The 22,130-nt window shown below is 43.1% G+C and overlaps 1 pseudogene; it reads left to right on the top strand.

The window, feature by feature from the left end:
• The first annotated feature begins 542 nt into the window (after positions 1-542).
• LOC115251335 (acetylcholine receptor subunit delta-like) lies at positions 543-20,146 on the top strand (annotated as a pseudogene).
• The last annotated feature ends 1,984 nt before the right edge of the window (positions 20,147-22,130 follow it).

The raw sequence follows: 22,130 nt of genomic DNA, 5'->3' as shown, positions 1-22,130 counted from the left end.
ATTTTATTTTTTTTACAAAAAGCATCTTTACTCTTTGGCCCCATCTACTGTCTGTTGTGTTTCTAATTTGATCCAGCTGGCTGTGTCAGCTTTACCTGCGCAGAGGTTCCTGCTACAATCAGGAACAAACTCCACTTGTTTATTCTCACAGTCTGCTGATAAGATCTATTCTTGTTCTCCCAAAGCTGCAGAAAGCAGCAGTGGGCCTGACTTCATGCTACACCTACAAACCTGAGAATGGAGCCGAGCTTTATTGCTAAACAGGATTTGGTTTTTTTTGTCCATGCTAAATGGAAAGTGTTTGTCCTTTGGTGGTCCAACAGGACCACGATTTGGATGGATGGATGATTTGACGTTATTGATAATAAAAACAGCTGAAAATGGAAGCGGAGATGTTTCAGAGCACCAGAGTTCAGAAAGAGTTTCTAATCAAACACCGCCTTTATCTTTCAAAATATGGTTCCAACCCCTTTTAAAGGTGATCAAACAGTCATAACAATGAACAAGTATCACTTGTCCTGTTATTTATACTTGAATTCGTTATGTTTAATACATTTCCGTGTGTGTACAACCACCTCCTCAGCAACGATGCCCAATTCAATGTGGCCTACTACTGCAACGTTCTGGTGGATTCAACAGGTCTCTGCTACTGGTTACCACCCGCCATCTTCAGATCGTCCTGCTCCATCAGCGTCAAATATTTCCCCTTTGACTGGCAGAACTGCACGCTCAAATTCACGTATGCACGGGCAGGATTTTTCTAACGCAGACAAACTGTGACATGATGTTTTAAACTGAGCTGAGTCAAGATTTTATAGAATCTAAACACATATGAGAGGAGAAGGTGCAAAAATAAAATGCATGGTGCAGCTAAACTCTCCCAGTAGGAAAAAAGGCTTTTTAAATTCTGAACTGCATTTCCCACGTTGCCTTGCAGCTCTCTAACGTACAATGCCAAAGAGATCAGGTTTCTCCTGAAGGAAGAAATACTCAATGAAACCAAGTGGATGGTTAAATGGATCATTATTGATCCTGCAAGCTTTACAGGTAACCAAGTAAAGATTCATTTCCATTTATTTTTATTTTTTACTGCATACAGTCCTGGAGCTTGTGGGTGACTTTCAGTGTACTGGATGCTGTTGATACATGCAGAGAAGTTGTTTTCACCAGAGCCTGACCCTTCAGACTGGCTGCAGCTCCAACCAGACTGACAGTCATAACTTCATCACTTGTGTCTGAACTCTGGCTTTGACCAACAGAGAATGGTGAGTGGGAGATCATCCACCGACCCGCCAAGAGAAACACCTACAAACACATTCCCATGGAGAGCAACAAGCATCAGGACATCACCTTCTACCTGGTCATCAGACGCAAACCTCTCTTCTACGTGGTCAACATCATCATCCCCTGCGTGCTCATCTCCTTCCTGGCCTCGCTGGTCTACTACCTGCCCGCAGACAGTCAGTGCAGAGTCACAGAACGTACTGAAGCCAGCGTCAGGCAGATTAACAGTCTGGGACCTTTTCAGAATCACAACTACATGAACTGAGTTAACCTTCAACAGCACCCAAAGAATCAGACATTATAGCTGAATATCACGTCAGCACGGGACAACACAGCTAATAAAGCAGCAAACATCGGTAGTGGGCGGAGCTGAGGGGCCGCCGTAAATCGAGAAACATAAATTAGCTCCCAACAGATTTTTAAATATATTTTATAAAGGATAATAAAAATGTGTGTGTGTGTAGGTGGTGAGAAGATGACACTGTCCATCTCGGTGCTGCTCGCTCAGTCTGTCTTCCTACTCTTGATCTCTCAAAGGCTCCAGAAACATCCACGTCCGTTCCTCTTATTGTGAAGTAGGTAAACGCACCATTTACTCCACATCACTTTAACTCTGAATCAGATATATTCTGCTTCTCCAAACTGTATATACATTAGGGCTGCAGAACCAGGTGACAACCGGCTGAGATTTAAAAAATGGAAAACATCTGAGTGTGTTTGTGTGTTGAAGATATTTGATGTTCATCATGGTGGTGGTGACGGTGGTGGTGCTGAACTGTGTGGTCGTCCTCAACCTCCACTTCAGGACGCCGAGCACGCACGTCATGTCTGAGTGGACCAAACAGGTAAGACACACACATCCTATATTATTTTGCGTAGTGTAACTGTTGTGCTTTATTTCTGCTGGCTTCTGGTTTACATCCCTAATGGGATGTAAACCAGCCTGACATAATACCAGTTGGGTACTTTATTTTATGTTGCCAAAGGTTTAAAAACAGCCTGAGAGAATAAGAAATTGTGAAAATTTAGAGGATGAATTATACCTGGTGGTATCTGATCTTGAACAGCAAATTGAAAGAGAACTGCTCTAAAAACACCACCTCAGGGGGACTATATCCCAAATCTCTCCGTTTACTGATGGGACGTTGAAACGTCAATGCGCCGATTCATACATTTAGAACTAGGCGTTGCACCAGAACTGGAAGCGCGGACTGATACATTTTTAACAGCGGTCCTGCTTCAGCCCTCCGGGGTTTAATAACAAAATACGAAAATTTTAATTTTGGAAACATTGTTGTCGGTTGTTTGACTTGCCGGCTTTTGCAAAATTGCTAAATACACGCTAGCATGCATGTTTAAATCGTAGCGGTATGTTTTACCATGCCCGCGCCCTATAATCTGGAGCGCCTGATGTATGTGTTAAATACAGAAATAGCACCCGTAACTGAGGCTGCACCTTTTAATACGGTGCGCCCTTTGGTCGCGAACATACGGTATATAGAACATAGGGCACGTTTGTGCGTGATATCACTCCGCGTCTGCGCAACGACAACAACCTCCTATCTTTAGTATTGCTGCGCCAACTGGTGGTCTTTTGGGTTGAGGATAACGGTGATCTATATGTACCTATATGTAGCTATAGTGTCATTGGCCTCCACTTCAGCCACTCCTGGTAGTTCCTCAAAAACACTGAGTTTCTAGTGGATGCAAAATCTGTGGAAGCCATAGAAATTTCTGAAGAGCCAAAGTTCTTGCAACAAAAATATAGTCCCCAATTAGGTTGTTTTGTTATCACACGACCCCGTCCCCATTATCTTAAGAGAATATAAAAGAATGAGTGGAGACAGAAGAGAGAATGAGACGTTTTTGGCGCGTGTCGCTCTTGATTTTGTGTTTATTTTTGCAGTAAACTTCAAGGAGGCCTTTTCACTTTATGTTTGATTAAATTAAATTAAATTAATTAAAAAAATTAAAATTAAATTAAATATTAAATAAGCTGATATTCCATTCTTGACATCTTTAAATTTACACTATTCATGGGAGCTTTATTTGGTCATTTTGCTTCTTATTTCCTATTTCCCACATTTCTTATTTGTTTTTATTAGATTGCAATAAATCCTATAACATTGAACAGACTGACTAAAGTCAAATGACCTGCGGTTCCCACCGATAGCCGTCATTCTGATGGGTTTTTGCTGGCTGCAGCTGAAATATTCCAATGCTCCATGTCACAGATACAGTAAATACTAAACCCTAAAGATTCTGAAGGCATGATGTAAAATAGTAACGTAAAATACAGACATTTGAAGAGACAATTAAGAGAATGTTTTCATGCTTCTAAGAGTGGCCGAGGAGCCATTTAGAACTTTATAAAGATGCATTGTGTGCTACCAGCAACTAATTTAACTTCAAGGCGAAGCTGCTTCTGCTTTGTCGACCATCGACTGATCTCCTGAAAGTCCACCACCGCTTTTTAAAAACTGAATTTTTCATCTATGGAGGGAGTAGACGGCAGATGTTTCCACAGATGCTCTTCACCAGTGGTCAGTGAGTGATGCAGCAGATGAGTGGGAGTTGACTGGCTTCAACCAGCTACTGACTCAATGTCTCCAGCCCATAGTGTGGATTCTCTACGAGAGCAGACAGCAGCTTCAGCTCTGAATCCTGCAGATTGTTGAACCTGAGGTCCAGTTCTCTCAGATGGGAGGGATTGGACCTCAGCGCCGAGGCCAGAGAGTCACAGCTGATCTCTGATAACCTGCAGTCCCTTAATCTAAATAAAGAAGGGAAACTTTTATAAGGTTATAAGTGAAACCAGTATTAATCTGAAACATTAATCAAAGGCGTGATTTGTAAATATTTAATTTAGTGACAGGTTACAAAATGATAGTAATATGTAATTACCACAATTCCAACCTCTCAGGTTTGCACTGTTCCAAAGGAGAATATATATTGTTCTGGCCCTCACTCTTCCCAGGTTCTCCCGACCTCTTTCCCTCCCATCTCATCATGGAGATCCATCTCACCTGTGGCTCATCTTTAAAGGCACAACCTGTCTTAGATGACTTCCTGTCTCCCTCACCATCTCCCTCCTCGTTGGCTGGTGTCTACCAGGCACCCTCACGTAGTTTTGTCTAATTTTGGTTACCATCTGTCGGCTTTTTCATTGTCCTTAAATTAATTTATCATGAATAAGTGGTCCCCGTGTGGCCCTCCCTCCTGAAGGAACTGGGCACAACACACACACTCAGAAAGTGTGAGGACCCTCGGATGGAATAATGGACATTTTTGAGAATGGTGTTTACCTCAGAGTTTCCAGTCGGCAGTTTGGAAAGTGGAGAAAACCACAGAGCAGCTTCACTCCTGAATCCTGCAGCAGGTTATAACTCAGGTCCAGTTCTCTGAGATGGGAGGGATTGGACCTCAGCGCCGAGGCCAGAGAGCCACAGCTGATCTCTGATAAACTGCACTTAATCAATCTGAAAAATGCAGGATAAGGTTATACGGTGCAGGTCTGCATGTTATCTGCGTCAGTACTAAACCTACGTTAGTTCTTAGTTGGGTCGGACCTGAATTCACGATATTACAAGGAATGTTTTTAATGTGGTGCATCACAGCAGTGTTGAGAACAGCCTCACTTCACCATCTTAGCAGCTGGTATATAGGTAGAAAAATGAAGACTGACCTGAGCCTCTCCAGTTTACAGTTTGGACTCTCCAGTCCAGAACAGAGCCGCTTCACTCCTGAATCCTGCAACGGGTTGTAGCTCAGGTCCAGAACCCTCAGATGGGAGAGGTTGGACTTCAGAGCTGAGGCCACAGAATCACAGCAGGTCTCTGATAAACTGCAGTCACTTAGTCTAAAATAACAATTATTTTGAGAGAAGACAAATAAAAATCAATATGTACCAGAGCAAAACACAGCTTACAAGCAACAAACCTCTGGTCCTGCACCGGCTTATCTGCCGTATGTTCGTATTTTGGGTTCTTTCAGGGCGGTTGGACAAGATCTACACCGTATGTAAAGTGTGTGTAGGTCAAAATACCTTCCAAGTTTGTGAGACCACATTTCTCAATAGCACTCAACTCTTGTCAGGAGTTGGGACAAAGCGACCCACTCCTGACAGCTTGTGGGCGATGCTGCAGCGACCCTGCAAACCCTACACTCTCTGGTGAAACCAAATCAAAGGTTTTAGACACTGCTGGATGCTGGAAGGGTGGCTATAGTCTGGACGCATCGTTCCCCTGACTGCACATTTCTCCAACAATGATTGGCAGCTGGTGTCACTTGTTCTCCAGATGAGAGAAGGAAAGAGAGCCACCCCACAGTGTGTTTGATTGCCCCACTGCAAGCTCAATGCTGCCAGAAAACATTGCGGGAGCATCAATTCCCCTCAGGGCATCAACAAGGACCTCAGGAAAAGGTGCAGCTGCCACCTACTAGAGACAAGCACACTGAGCTGAGATTCAAAGCCCTCTCCTCCCAAGAGAAGAGCTTGTTTGTCGGAGGCTCTTCTGGGCGATACCTGGTGCCACAGCTCCAGCTCAGCCCGTCTCTGGAGCTGAGGTGGAGCTTAGCAAGTTTCATGGTTCTCCACCACTTCCTCTCGCTGAAGACCTTCTCAGCTGGTGGTTTATGCTCCACCTTCCAAGTTGAGCAAGTGATACTTCTGCATTCCTGCCACCAGTGTCTCTGCAGAAAGAGTCTTCTCTACTGTTTTATATTATATTATAGAAAATTAGGATTTTTGTTTGATGTCTTAGATTTTGTTGACCAATTGCAGGTTTTTCTTTAATAACATAGAGAGATTCGATGAGAAGAGAAAATGTATTATTTTATGAACTACTTCCACTACTATTATATACACATACTTCCATATTGTCTTAGATTGCAAGCTGCATTTATTGCATCGTTCATAGAAAGTCATATTTGTGAGGAGAAAAACTCAAATAAGGTCATTTTCTTTAATGACCATTACAACAGAAGGAGGTGATGAACAAACAGATTTATATAAAAATGTGTAAAAACTTATGGATGGAAACATTTTTAAAATGGTTGCATTGTGTAGAATCGGTGTAGAATCAACTTGTTGACTTCTGATTTGGACTCCAATGGAAGTGAGGTGCAACAATTGTGGATGCTGAAAGCTTCAGATCTTCATGAAGGTTTCTGTGGTTGGACTGACCTGCTGCCCCTTTAAGAGGGAGGCAGGTTTGGGCTTCTGGCTGGAATGAAGCCACCTAAGATGAGAATGACTGCAGGCTTTCGGTACCAAGGTTTAACAGGGTGCTCACTTCACACTTGGGCTTTTCTCTTTTTTGGGATGGCTTTTCTCAGTAGAGAAGGGGCATGGCACACTGCAGCAGCTTTCTTTTGGGGTTTTCTAGTTTTCCTTCTGATCTTTAAAAGACAGGTAGAACCATTTTTGATTTGTCTGAATGTTTGGGCGGTTCTGTGGCCAGCCTAAAATAAAACAAGACAAATCTACAACTGATACTTCCTTTCTAGTCATTGATGACCATCCTCACATGGGACAGATTTCCACAACCAATTTAATACTGCAAATCTGTCCTGTGTGGTCTTTTTTCTGAGAACTGTAACACTACGTTTATAACAAAGATCAAACATGGAAACAGTTATTGTCTAACTAGTTACACCTTGGAAAGTACTGGATCATCTCTGACTGACCTGAGAGTCTCCAGCTTACAGAGAGGATCCTGGAGAAAACCACAGAGCAGCTTCACTCCTGAATCCTTCAGCTGGTTCCCACTCAGCTCCAGAACCCTCAGATGGGAGGGATTGGACCTCAGCGCCGAGGCCAGAGAGTCACAGCGGATCTCTGATAAACTGCAGTGTGACAGCCTGGAAAAGGAATAAATGGGGCAAATAAAAACATATTTCTAAATTTGAAAATGAAGAGAAAAGCAGAAAATGTAAAGAAATTTAGAAAAGACCAACAGAGGCCTCCTGACCTGAGCGTCTCCAGTCTGCAGTTTGGATGCATCATTGCAGAAGACAGTAACTTTACTGCATCTGTCAGGTTTTTGTTCTTGATTAAGCTCAGCTCCCGTAGATGAGAAGGGTTTGACGTCATTGCTGAGGCCACAACTTCCCAATGACTCTTTGAAAGAAAACTATCAGACAGTCTGTTGTGTATGAAACAAAAATAGTGAGTAAAACTTTGGGATTTCTCATCAACTTATCTGAGAATCTACCTCAACACAAATGTAGCTCATTTCCTGGAAAAGCTAAATTCAACACCGTAGAGCAACAGTTTGAACGACCATCAGATCTGAAATGCAACTGAATTATTCTTAACATTTGTCTTATTTTAGAACAGCTCATAATTACTCAATATTTAAAATGATTATAGCAAATGGTTTAAAGAAACGTGCATCTTTTTATCTGTCTATCGGCTCTTTGGATATTTTGCATTTCATCCAATTTGTACGATCGTGCGTCAAGTCTTAATTCAGCGATCCGATCGATGACATCAGAGTCTCTGGTTGCATCGATTGCCCTCAGCTTCTGTTATATCTGCCTGTTTCCCTTCAAATCATTTTCACTGCACCTTTTGTTGCTAGTGATGAAGTTGCCACCTAACGGGTGTGGAAAGGGTCAAACAACTTTGTGGGTCACATAAAGGCTCCAAACGGAACCGCCACAAAGACCTAAAACACCCATTTAAACCAACGAGGCCGGCTGTTTTTACGTTGAACAAATGAAGCAAAATAGTCACGTGTCATTAGTTAAAATGTGTTTTTATGTCGTTTGAATACGATGTATACAAACAAACAAAAGTTATTTAATGACATGACAGTAATTTCATGATAGTAAGTTAATTTGTGGCTCCTATTATTCCTGCCTTACGTTGGTTTGTCTGGATTGACCTTTGAACTTATATCCAGCCAGTGTTGAACATTTCTGAATGAATTGTTGTTTTTTTAATTTAGGGACGCTGCAATGGAAATAAAGAATTGAAGGAATGACCACTGGAGGGGGTATTGCTACCTGACATGATCGACTCGGTTGATTTAAACGCCGATGTCCGGCCCCAAAAGTCTTTACTTACACGGCCTTCCTGCAGTTCCTCACAGCTGGAATCAGGCGACGTCGTCCCTCATCTGAGGTGTTGTACTGCTGCAGGTTCAGCTCATCCATAACCTCCTCTGACATCTGCAGCAGGTAGGCCAGAGCTGAACAGTGGATCTCTGACAGTCTCCTCTTTGATTTCTTCTTTGACTTTAGGACCTCTTGGATCTCCTGATGGACTGACTGATCCTTCATCTCCATCAGACAGTGGAAGATGTTGATGCTTCTGTCTGGGAAGATTTCATCACTGTTCTCCTCCTTCAGGTTGTTAAGGACCTTCTGGATGGTTTCTGGATGGTTCTCCGTCTGATCCAACAGTCCACCCAAGAGCCTCTGATTGGACTCCAGAGAGAGACCATGAAGGAAGCGAACAAACAAGTCCAGGTGGCCATTTTTACTTTTGAGAGATTTCATTAGTGTTCTCCTGAGGAAGTCATCAAGAAATGTGACTGGATCGTTATTTGTAAACAACCCAGTAAACCAGGAAAAGCGGTTTGGTTTCGAATATTTTAGGAACTGATTTATAACCGCTGTGTCTTTCCTGGTGTAACAGTGGAACATGTAGACAGCAGCCAGAAACTCCTGAATGCTCAGATGAACAAAGCAGTAGATTGATTTCTGGAAGATCACACTCTCTCTTTTGAAGATCTCTGTACAAACTCCTGAGTACACCGACACCTCGGAGACGTCCAGTCCAGATCGCTCCAGATCTTCTGAGTAGAACATGATGTTTCCTTTCTCCAGATGTTCAAACGCCAGCCGACCCAACTTCAGAAGGAGTTTTTTATCAGCCTCAGTCAGTTCCTCTGGTCTCTGCTTTCCTCCATACTTCTGCTTCTTCCTCTTTATCTGAACCCTCAGGAAGTGTGAGTAGAGGTCAGTCAGGGTTTTGGGCAGCTCTCCTCTCTGGTCTCTGGTCATCATGTCCTCCAGAACTATAGCAGTGATCCAGCAGAAAACTGGGATCAGACACATGATGTGGAGGCTCCTGGAGGCCTTGATGTGTGAGATGATTCTCTTGGACAGATCGTCATCACTGAACCTCCTCCTGAAGTACTCCTCCTTCTGGGAGTCAGTGAAGCCTCGTACTTCTGTGATCCTGTCAACACACGAGGGAGGAATCTGATAGGCTGCTGCAGGTCTGGAGGTGATCCAGATGAGAGTTGAGGGAAGCAGGTTCCCCTGGATGAGGTTCACCAGGAGCACGTCAACTGACGATACTTGTGTGACATCAGAGATGACCTGATGCTTGTTGAAACCCAGTGAAAATCTGCTTTCATCCAGGCCATCAAAGATGAACAGAAGTTTCCAGACAGCTCTGATCTTCTGTAATGTTGGATGGAAAACATGAAGCAGTGAGAGAAGACTGTGCTGCTCATCTCTGATCAAGTTCAGCTCCCTGCATGAGAGCGGAAGCACCAGACTGATGTCTTGGTTCTCCAAACCTTCTGCCCAGTCCAGAATGAACTTCTGCACTGAGAAGGTTTTTCCAACGCCGGCGACACCGTTGGTCAGAACCACTCTGATGTGTCTCTGTTGCTCAGATAAGACTTTGAAGATGTCCTGGCACTTGATTGGAGTGTCCTGGATGTTCTTCTTGGAGGTTATCTCAAGCTGTCTCACCTCATGTTGTGTGTCCACCTCCTCACTTTGTCCCTCAGTGATGTAGAGCTCAGTGTAGATCTTGTTCAGCAGGGTTCCACTTCCTGCTTCATTAGTTCCTTCAGTCACATGTTCACATCTTCTCTTCAGACTCATCTTATGACCTTCTATCACCTCCTGCAGATCACTTCCTGAAAATAAATAAACCAATGATTTCCATCTATCATAAATCATCAACACAACTACAAATTCATGACATCACAAGTTCAATTTTATATTGAACAATTTTACTTTGTTTGGGCTTCATTTCAGCATCTCCAGATCTGCTTCCAGATTGTGAACAAGAGGACTCTCCTGGTGGAGCTGACTGGTCCCAGTTTGATAGGATGTGCTCCCCCCTCTCACTATGAAACACATCTCTATTAGTCCTTTGATTTATAGGATGAAAGAACCTGATCAAGACTCAATATTGTTCCAGCATTTATGTCTGAATTCATCTTTCAGTTTAAACATGATTCTTGTTTCTAATCAACAATATTCTCATTAAGTCTGTAACTATATGACTGTCTGAGGTTTAAGTGTTAAACATCTCCAATAATAAACTCACAACCTGCTGCTGTTAATGTGACTAACAGCTGGCACACAAACACATCATCACACTTTAGTTTTCTTACATTTTCTCTGAACTTCTGAAGTCTATTACTCCACCTTTGGACTGGTCACTCTTCAGGGACACCCAGCTGGGCACTGTGGACTCTGCTCTGTCCTCGTCCATCCTGAGGAAACATCAGAAATAGTGATGAGACTGTGATGAAGGTAAATAATCTGGAGAGGTTGTAGTTCAATAATCCCAATTCACTGCATTTTTATCAAACAGGAACATTTCTAATACATTCTGGCGAACAACTGAATCAATAAATCAATGATGTATCTGTATAATTTTCATGTTTTCAGAGTTTAAGCTGCTTTTTTTAACTGTTCCCTGCAGTGAGAAAAGAACTGGCTCCTTTTCCAGCCCCTCATCCTGCAGCACTGAATGTGCTCTAAAGTTCTTTCCAGAGCAAACGTCTCTGCACTTGCAGCAACATGTTGTAGTCATGGATCCATGAGGAGAACCGGATACAGGAAACGCCCCCACTTTGATCCCAAAACCCAACTGGTGCCCAACGGTGGTCCGGCAACGACGGGGACGCTGGTCCATCGGGCCCAACAACACTGGTTTTCCACAGGCCAACATGGTGAAAGGACTGTCTTCAGCTCAGCCACTAAATGATTTGGTGCTACATAAACATACTAGTCAGGACTTTTTAACTTCCCTCATTTGTTCCCTTCTTCAATTATTTCTATGATCCAAGTCCTCAAAGATCACTGCTCTATTTAAAATAGATGAAAGAAATGACACCCACTCCTGCATTTCTTTCACAGTGGTTCCACAACATAGAACAATAAACAACTGTGAGAAAACGTGCAGCATGAACCAAAAATCCTGTTGGTGTCCTGTGATCCTGTGTGGATTTATTTATTTAGTTATTTTGAAAGATTATTGTCTTAAATTGGCCCGGCTGAGAGATGCTAACTTGCCCACGATTAGATGTTGTTTGACAGGTAATACCAAAATATCCAGCTGTAACCTGGACTGTTGAACAACTCTAATAACTCTAAGAGCTTTTCACCTGTCACCAAAATGTCGCTCTTCCTGCTTCGTCTGAAGAGAATACTTTCACTTTTAAAACCTAATCAACAGCTTTATGGCGTATATAATACTACCATTAAAGCATTCATCTTTCAGTTTAAACATGATTCTTGTTTCTAATCAACAATATTCACATTAAGTCTGTAACTCTATGACTGTCTGAGGTTTAAGTGTTAAACATCTCCAATAATAAACTCACAACCTGCTGCTGTTAATGTGACTAACAGCTGGCACACAAACACATCATCACGCTTTAGTTTTCTTACATTTGGTCTGAACTTCTGAAGTTTATTTCCCCTCCTTTGGAGTGGTCACTCTTCAGGGACACACAGCTGGGCACTGTGGACTCTGCTCTGTCCTCGTCCATCCTGAGGAAACATCAGAAATAGTGATGAGACTGTGATGAAGGTAAATAATCTGGAGAGGTTGTAGTTAAATAATCCCAATTCACTGCATTTTTATCCAACAGGAACATTTCTAATCCATTCTGGATAACAACTGAATCAATAAACCAATGATGTATCTGTATAATTTTCATGTTTTCAGAGTTTAAGCTGCTTTTTTTAACTGTTCCCTGCAGTGAGAAAAGAACTGGCACCTTTTCCAGCCCCTCATCCTGCAGCACTGAATGTGCTCTAAAGTTCTTTCCAAACACTGGTTTTCCACAGGCCAACATGGTGAAAGGACTGTCTTCAGCTCAGCCACTAAATGATTTGGTGCTACATAAACATACTAGTCAGGACTTTTTAACTTCCCTCCTTTGTTCCCCTCTTCAATTATTTCTATAATCCAAGTCCTCAAAGATCACTGCTCTATTTAAAATAGATGAAAGAAATGACACCCACTCCTGCATTTCTTTCACAGTGGTTCCACAACATAGAACAATAAACCACTGTGAGAAAACGTGCAACATGAACCCAAAATCCTGTTGGTGTCCTGTGAGCCTGTGTTGATTTATTTAATTATTTATTTTTTAAAGTTTATTGTCTTAAATTGGTCCGGCTGACAGATGCTAACTTGCCCACGATTAGATGTTGTTTGACAGGTAATACCAAAATATCCAGCTGTAACCTGGACTGTTGAACAACTCTAATAACTAAGAGCTTTTCACCTGTCACAAAAATGTGTTGAAATGTTGTTAATACCTGTTAAGACTCTCTAACAACGTTAACAGCATAATACTCTCTTTACACTCACCTTGTCGCTCTTTCTGCTTCGTCTGAACAGAATACTTTCACTTTTAAAACCTAATCAACAGCTTCATGGCGTATACATTACTACCATTAAAGCGTTCTGGGAGGGTTTAAAGTTCTTTTAGGATCAGTAGCAAAGAGCAGAAAAATAAACTAAACTTCACTTAGAAAGACTATTCAACTATAACTAAAGCCAGACTATAAGAAAGTTAAATAAGACCTATTCATTAATAATGTATAACGATGTTTTGTGCTAAAACTAAATACAAAGTCTAGTTGAATTTTCTTATGCCAAGAATTTTTCTATGCAGCTCTTCAATAGTCACAAAAATGTTTTCAAATCTTGATTTTATCTCCAAATACAACTGTCAAGTTCAATAATGCTCTTTGTTTACACTCACCTTGTCGGTCTTCAGTCTTCCTGCTCAGTCTGAACGGAATACTTTTACCTTTCCTTTTTCCTCTGTTAATGAACAACTTTATGGCTGTTGATTAATATTCCACTACTATAAAAGCATTCTGGGAGGGTTCAAGATTAAAAGTTGTTTTGCTATTTTAAAGCCTTAAATATGTTTTTGCATTTAAATTAAAACTGATTAACTTAGTTAAATAAATCAGATTTATGATGCTTCACAGATTTAGAAAGACTTGTAAAAGCAGCATATTTCTGCAGGAGGAGCAGCAGAGGTCAGAATGTGTCGGAGCGCTTTTAACTATTGTCTGTAGATCCACGCATGTCCAACGGGTGGCGGTAAAGCATCATATGATATTTCTCCTTTTTGGAACTTCTTCAGCTGCGTTGAGCTTTAAATCTTCACCTGTCGCTCCCTTTAAGCTCTAAACTTTGCGGTTCTGTGTGTAGTTTGTTGGTTTAAATATTTTTGATGAATTCTGATGACGACTGAAACTGTCAATGACCAACAGAAAGTTCGTCCATTGTTCTACTGCGTCACACATTTTCATTATTTATTGTCATTTTTGGGTCTAAACTGGACCAGTTCTGTGAGCTGTTTTGCTTTTTCTGTGGACCAGATGTTCCAGACAGGTTCCATCATCGGACACAGACGGCGACAGGTCACGTGACAACAGTCAGCCTTTAGTTCTTTATTACAGGAGGATCTGGTTTATATACAGACACGTATCTGCAAAATACTAAAAAGTCTATGAACCCAAAGTACTAAAAAGGCTACATACACGCACACGCGTGTATTAAGTGTTTATACACACGTGTGCGCGTACGTGCACACTGTATATTCATCTAATAACTGTTAGTTTCTAAAACACCAAAGTAGAGTCACTGAGGCACGGCTTCACCTCCTTTACACCGAGGTTTCCCTGAGCAGGTGTGATGAACTGTTGCAGAAGGAAAAGCTTGGAACATGTTAATAACCGGACACAAAAACACTCAGGTTTATTGTCTGGACCTCGCCATCCCTTTGGGGAGGATCATCTCATTCTTCAGCTTTGAACTGTCAGAGTTCCAAGGTTTCATCCTTCCACAAGACCAGAAAACTTCCGCCCAACCTTCTGACCTCTAGTGTCGTATTTTCATCTCTTTCATCTCTTTCATCTCACAATCCGAAAAAGGCAACTATCTCCAAATCTGAGCTTTCTGAGCGACTGATGTGAAGCTGGTGAAACCAGTTTGACGACCATTGTGAAACCAGGAGCAGTGTAAATGAGGGGGGGGGGGGGGGGGGCAGTGAGTGGATGCTGCATTCATCAAACACACAATAGTCAGAAGAGAAGAAGGAAGAACAGAAGCCCGTGTTCCTCAGTGTTGGTGTGCAGACGCCTGTTTGGAGGAGCAGGAAGCAGGCTGGACTCTTCCAGCTGGCTTTAATGCCACTTCTCTTCTGAGAACCTCCCAGCAGCTTTCTCTCCACCATCTTTTTACGCTGAAGGTTTTTGATCATTTCAGGTCAGATGTTCTTGGACTGAGGTTAAAAATGTTTGTTCTTGTGCTCGGAGCGAACCGATGATCCTCTAAAGTCAGGCATCCTAAAGGTGGATGTTTTCTGAGGCGTGGAGGCTTTAAAGTGGCGCTTTTACCCACTTGTCCTCGTTCTGTTGGAAACTTGATCCAAAAACCTTTTCTGGAGCTTCATGTTCTGCTTTTTTGAAGGAATGAAATGGTTTCATCAGCGCTGCCGGGGGCTGAGCAGGCTTCATAAATCTGAAGCTCTGAGATCCTTTAAAGATCTCCTGGAATCAGCAGATGGGGGTTTGATCAAAAACTGTAAGAATCAGTCAAGCTATCAAATCTTGACTCAGTCCAAGCGTGAACCAGTCCATCCAGAGCTGATTATGGCTCAGCCAGGAGGAAAGCACGGCCTGGGGGGGTTCATATGGAGCAGGCACACTCTGGCTCTATTGCTACTGAAAACAGCCCTTCAGCACAGCAGCCTGGAATACAGTTCTGGAGAACACCTGTTCCCAACAGAACCTGTTTAAAACGGGACCAGTAAAGATGCCCGGCGTGACCACGACCACGGGGAGAGGGGGGGGGCAGAGACAGGCGGTAACGCCGCTGCCCACCGATTCACCTGGAAACAACAAAAACCCCAGCAGCTTGGACCCAATATGGCAGCGTGTTCCTCAGAAACGCTCCTCAAACTCTCCCCACAGCTTCATTGCTAAACAGGATTTGGGTTTTTATGTCCGTGCTAAATGGAAAGTGTTTGTCCTTTGGTGGTCCAACAGGACCACGATTTGGATGGTTGGATGATTTGATGTTATTGAGAATAAAAACAGCTGAAAATGGAAGCGGAGATCTTTCAGAGCACCAGAGTTCAGAAAGAGTTTCTAATCAAACACCGTCTGTTGGAAAAAATCACTAAATCAAATATCTGTTAGATTTTGGGTTTTAACAGAACCCGAGAGCAGGCCAGAACAAAGTGGTAAAAAGGTCCAAATGAGTTTTATTGACAGGGGAACACTCAAAGAAGACAGAAGCAGTCGTCCTGGACTGCAGGGAGCTCGGGAGACAGGTTCTGCACTTCTCAGGTCCAGCAGACGGCGTGAAGACCTTAAACGTGCCGGGAAGACAGAGCAACAAAGCCGCAACACTCTGGCCCTGATCGCCAGGCGCTCCCTCCTCCAGGTGTTAATTGCCCACAGGTGCGCCTGCCTCAGCACCAGCTGCCGCCAATTGAGCTCCTCACGCCCCCTGCAGGACAAACCAGACACAACCCTGGACCCCAACATTTAGGGGTCGTTTTCCTTCCACTTCTCAGTCACCGACGTGTCCAGCTTCACAGGACCTGCCCAAAGGTTCCCGTTTCTGTCATCCTCGCAAAAACGGACTAAAAGGACGCTTCTCCGGGTCATCCAGCTCACCTTGTCCAGGCAGCTCACTTTCTCTGTCGGGTAGACGATCTTCCCACAGCGGGCGCACTGAGGGTTCATCCTCGGAACCTCCTCCGCGGTCTCCTCCGCTTCTTTAAAACAGATATAGTTGCCGTCGCCGGCAGCCGAGCGCCAGAAGCTCCAGCAAACGTTTGACAACCAGCAGCGACGACAAAATGTAGAGATACAAGTCAGTAGGAGACAGACGGAGCCTCTGTGGACGCACGAAGGAGCCGCGTCCGGGCTGGAGACTCGCTGATGCTGCGCTGACAACCACCGTCAGTGACAAGCTAGCGAGAGTTAGCTCACGAGACCGGAAATTAGCGATAGTAACCGGAAGTAAACAAACGAGCAGACAACTTTGCGTTCAAGTTTTATTCAAATATGCAAATAAAGAGTCAAATAACAAATACATTTAAACTTAACAGAAAATATAAAGACTCATCAACTTTATTTGTACCCAAAATGTAGTTTCTGTCATTACATAAACTTCCTCATGCAAATATTTACACGGTATGATATTAAACTATTAGACAGGTGTCTTCCCCACCTCCTTTAAAACAGCGGTGGTGAAGCCCCTTCTGAAGAAGAGCAATCTAGACCCCAGCGTTTTAAATAACTATCGGCCAGTATCCAACCTACCATTTTTAAGTAAAATTTTAGAAAAACTTGTTTTTAACCAAGTAAACGATTTTTTAAACTCAAATGATATTTTAGAGAGGCATCAGTCTGGTTTTAGGATGAACCACAGTACAGAGACAGCCCTTTTAAAGATTTTAAATGACATCAGGTGTAACCTAGACAACAAAAAGCTCACGGTGTTGGTTCTGCTGGATCTGACTGCCGCTTTTGATACAGTAGACCACCATATTTTATTGAATAGACTGAAGAACCTGGTCGGCCTCTCTGGTACTGTTCTTAACTGGTTCACCTCCTACCTTAGTGATCGAAGCTTCTTTGTAAGTATGGATACATGTTCCTCGAGAATCCATGAGACAAAGTGTGGGGTTCCCCAAGGGTCAATTTTAGGTCCAACCCTTTTTAATCTTTACATGCTTCCTCTTGGGGATGTCATCAGGAGCCACGGCATCAGCTTCCACAGCTATGCTGACGATACGCAGCTGTACATCGCCGTGGCTCCTGATGACACAGGGCCAGTTGATGCCCTTTTTAACTGTATTTTAGATATCCAGTCATGGATGGCAGAAAACTTCCTACAGCTCAACCAGGACAAAACAGAATCCTTAGTTATTGGTCCTGAAGGTCAGAGAGAGAAACTTTTTCCAAAATTGAAGGATTTTAAGCCATCTCAATCTGTAAAAAATCTGGGTGTGATCCTTGACTCTGAGCTTAGTTTTATTCCACACATCAAAAACATAACCAAGGTAGGTTTTTACCACCTGAAGAATATAGCCAGAGTCCGCCCGTTTCTCTCTCAGGCCAGCACGGAGGTGCTGATGCACGCTTTTATCTCCTGTCGTTTAGATTATTGTAATGCCCTGCTCTCTGGTCTTCCAAAAAAGAGCATCACAAACCTACAATTACTACAAAACTCAGCTGCACGAGTGCTGACGAGGACCAGAGGGCGGGAGCACATCACACCAGTTTTAGAATCACTGCATTGGCTCCCCGTGCGTTTCAGGATCGATTTTAAGGTTCTTCTATTAGTTTTTAAATGTCTTAATGGTCTTGGCCCGACTTATTTATCCGACCTGCTTTTATTCTATCATCCCTCGCGGACTCTGAGGTCCTCCGACACCGGCCTTTTAACCATTCCACATGTGAGCTCTAAAACGCACGGGGAAGCGGCCTTCAGTTATTACGGTCCCCGACTGTGGAACACCCTGCCGGAGAACCTCAGGGCCGCAAAGACTGTTGAGATTTTTAAAAAGAGGCTCAAGACACACCTTTTTAATCAAGCCTTTAATTGATTTTCTGATTATTTTAAATTTATGTCTTATCCTTATTTTACTTGACACTTTTACTGTTTTACTCCCTCAGTTCTTAGTCTCTCAGTTTTTATTCTTTACACCTTTCATCTCATTTACTGTTTTAGTCTGTTTTAGTCTTAGTACTGTTTTACTCCCTCAGTTCTTATTCCCAGTTTTTAGTCTTTACACCTTTTATCCCATTTACTGTTTTAGTCTGTTGTAGTCTTAGTACTGTTCTACTGCTCCAATTCTTAGTTCCTCAGCTTTTAGCTTTTATACCTTTTATCCCATTTACTGTTTTAGTCCTTCAGTTTTTAGCTCCAGTGTCTCCTCATGGTGTTTCCTCATGGGGGCCTGCCAGGCTGGGAGATGTTTCCGGTCTACCGCTGGGGGTGCTGTCCCATTGTCGGCCCTGGACTGGGTGGTCCGGACTGTCCGGGTTGGGGTGGTCTTTGTGGCGGTACCACCTGTGGTCGCGGACCGTGACCTCCCTCGGCCTGGTAGGCCTCCAAAGGTGGCGTCTCCTTCGCCTCAGGTCTCGGTGCCCAGCCATGTCTCAGCTTGCCTCAGCTTGTTTATGTGTGTGGGTGTGTGTGTAAGTGTGTTGTATGCATGTGTGTGTGTCTGTCCTTTTCTTAATTCTGTTGTTCTCTTTGCTGTTTTTATCCTTTGTGAGGCACTTTGTGCTACCTAGCGTATGAAAAGTGCCATATAAATAAAGACTGATTTGATTTGATTTTGATATTAGCATTACACAAATGTAATTTAAGTTATGCCAAAAAATACATGTAAAAATGTTTTGATCCTCAGTCACATAACACAAAGCAGATAAACACATGAGGAAACACAGTAAAGTTTCAAATTTAAAAAAAAAAAAATCTAAGTTCACAGAAAAGCGCATAAAAATTGAATTGAGAATCTGTGACTGTACTGCGCAATCCCTTGTTTATTCTAAGCTTATTCTTTTTATTTCCATTATTTCGTTTTCTGTTAACTATTGTCTTCCTGATTTAGGCGTAACGAGCTGCAGGTGCGCTGGAGGCTCAGCGCTCTTCGGAGATCGGCCCCCGCTGAATGCCGTTCCTGCAGGTAGGGGAGGAGGTGAGAAGTCCGAGTGCCGACCAGAAACCGAACCACAACAAATAACATTTGAAAGAAGATATATGAACATGTGACTTAATAACATATGATAGAGGATATATGAGCATGTGACTTAATAACATATGAAAGAGGATATATGAACATGTGACTTAATAACATATGAAAGAGGATATATGAACATATGACTTAATAACATATAAAAGAGGATATATGAACATGTGACTTAATAACATGAAAGAGGATATATGAACATATGACTTAATAACATATGAAAGAGGATATATGAACATATGACTTAATAACATGAAAGAGGATATATGAACATGTGACTTAATAACATATGAAAGAGGATATATGAACATGTGATTTTCCCACTATAACCCACAGACATACACACATCACTATCAGTGTTCCAAATCCTGTTTTCTTTTTCTGCCAGCTCTTCCTCGAGCGATTACCCCGCATCTTGCGCATGTCCCGCCCTGCTGAGGCAGAGCCGTACTGGGTTGGAGCGTTACCGCGGCGATCCAGCTCAGTGGGCTACATTGCCTCGGCTGAGGAGTACGACAGTGTGAAGTCCCGCAGTGAGCTGATGTTTGAGAAACAGTCTGGGAGACACGGACTGGTGACCCGAGTCACACACGCTGCCAGTACGTTTCCAGAAACATTTAAACACATGAGATATAGAAGCATCAGTAGCTTCATTTGAGTTCTGAGCTTTGGTGTCTGTGTGTAGCTGTGAAACCACAAGAAGAGGGAGGAGCGAGCGATCAGCTGTACGCAGAGATCAAGCCGGCTGTGGATGGAGCCACTACATCATTAAACACATGCGCAACAAGAACGACTACTACCTAATCAGTAATAGTATAATAGTAATAGTAACGGTAAATAGTAACGTATAATACAGACATTTGAAGAGACAATTAAGAGAATGTTTTCATGCTTATAAGAGTGGTCGAGGATCCATTTAGAACTTTATAAAGATGCATTGTGTGACACCAGGAACTAATTTAACTTCAAGGCGAAGCTGCTTCTGCTTTGTCGACCATCGACTGATCTCCTGAAAGTCCACCACCGCTTTTTAAAAACTGAATTTTTCATCTATGGACGGAGTAGACGGCAGATGTTTCCACAGATGCTCTTCACCAGTGGTCAGTGAGTGATGCAGCAGATGAGCGGGAGTTGACTGGCTTCAACCAGCTACTGAATCAATGTCTCCAGCCCATAGTGTGGATTCTCTACGAGCTCAGACAGCAGCTTCAGCTCTGAATCCTGCAGCTGGTTCTCACTGAGGTCCAGTTCTCTGAGATGGGAGGGATTGGACCTCAGCGCCGAGGCCAGAGAGTCACAGCTGATCTCTGATAACCTGCAGTTGCTTAATCTAAATACAGAAGGGAAACGGTTAAAAAACGTTAAAAAATGATAGTAATATGTAATGACCACAATTCCAACCTCTCAGGTTTGCACTGTTCCAAAGGAGAATATATATTGTTCTGGCCCTCACTCTTCCCAGGTTCTCCCCACCTCTTTCCCTCCCATCTCATCATGGAGATCCATCTCACCTGTGGCTCATCTTTAAAGGCACAACCTGTCTTAGATGACTTCCTGTCTCCCTCACCATCTACCTCCTCGTTGGCTTTTGTCTAATTTTGGTTACCATCTGTCGGCTTTTTCATTGTCCTTAAATCAATTTATCATGAATAAGTGGTCACAGTGTGGCCCTCCCTCCTGAAGGAACTGGGCACAACACACACACTCAGAAAGTGTGAGGACCCTCGGATGGAATAATGGATATTTTTGAGAATGGTGTTTACCTCAGAGTTTCCAGTCGGCAGTTTGGAAAGTGGAGAAAACCACAGAGCAGCTTCACTCCTGAATCCTGCAGCAGGTTATAACTCAGGTCCAGTTCTCTGAGATGGGAGGGATTGGACCTCAGCGCCGAGGCCAGAGAGCCACAGCTGATCTCTGATAACCTGCAGTAGTCTAATCTGAAAAATGCAGGATAAGGTTATACGGTGCAGGTCTGCATGTTATCTGCGTCAGTACTAAACCTACGTTAGTTCTTAGTTGGGTCGTACCTGAATTCACGATATTACAAGGAATTTTTTTAATGTGGTGCATCACAGCAGTGTTGAGAACAGCCTCACTTCACCATCTTAGCAGCTGGTATATAGGTAGAAAAATGAAGACTGACCTGAGCCTCTCCAGTTTACAGTTTGGACTCTCCAGTCCAGAACAGAGCCGCTTCACTCCTGAATCCTGCAACGGGTTTTTGCTCAGGTTCAAAACCCTCAGATGGGAGAGGTTGGACTTCAGAGCTGAGGCCACAGAATCACAGCTGGTCTCTGATAACCTGCAGCAACTCAGACTAAAATAACAATTATTTTGAGAGAAGACAAATAAAAATCAACATGTACCAGAGCAAAACACAGCTTACAAGCAACAAACCTCTGGTCCTGCACCGGCTTATCTGCCGTATGTTCCTATTTTGGGTTCTTTCAGGTCGGTTGGACAAGATCTACACCGTATGTAAAGTGTGTGTAGGTCAAAATACCTTCCAAGTTTGTGAAACCACATTTCTCAATAGCACTCAACCCTTGTCAGGAGTTGGGACAAAGCGACCCACTCCTGATAGCTTGTGGGCGATGCTGCAGCGACCCTGCAATCCCTACACTCTCTGGTGAAACCAAATCAAAGGTTTTAGACATTGCTGGATGCTGGAAGGGTGGCTATAGTCTGGACGCATAGTTCCCCTGACTGCACATTTCTCCAACAATGATTGGCAGCTGGTGTCACTTGTTCTCTTAAAATGGTTGCATTGTGTAGAATCGGTGTAGAATCAGCTTGTTGACTTCTGATTTGGACTCCAATGGAAGTGAGGTGCAA

Source organism: Takifugu rubripes, chromosome 10 (assembly GCF_901000725.2).
Source record: "Takifugu rubripes chromosome 10, fTakRub1.2, whole genome shotgun sequence".
Classification (NCBI taxonomy): Eukaryota; Metazoa; Chordata; class Actinopteri; order Tetraodontiformes; family Tetraodontidae; genus Takifugu; species Takifugu rubripes.
The sequence above is the reverse complement of the archived record's forward strand: the minus strand, read 5'-3'. Positions and strand labels throughout refer to the sequence as shown.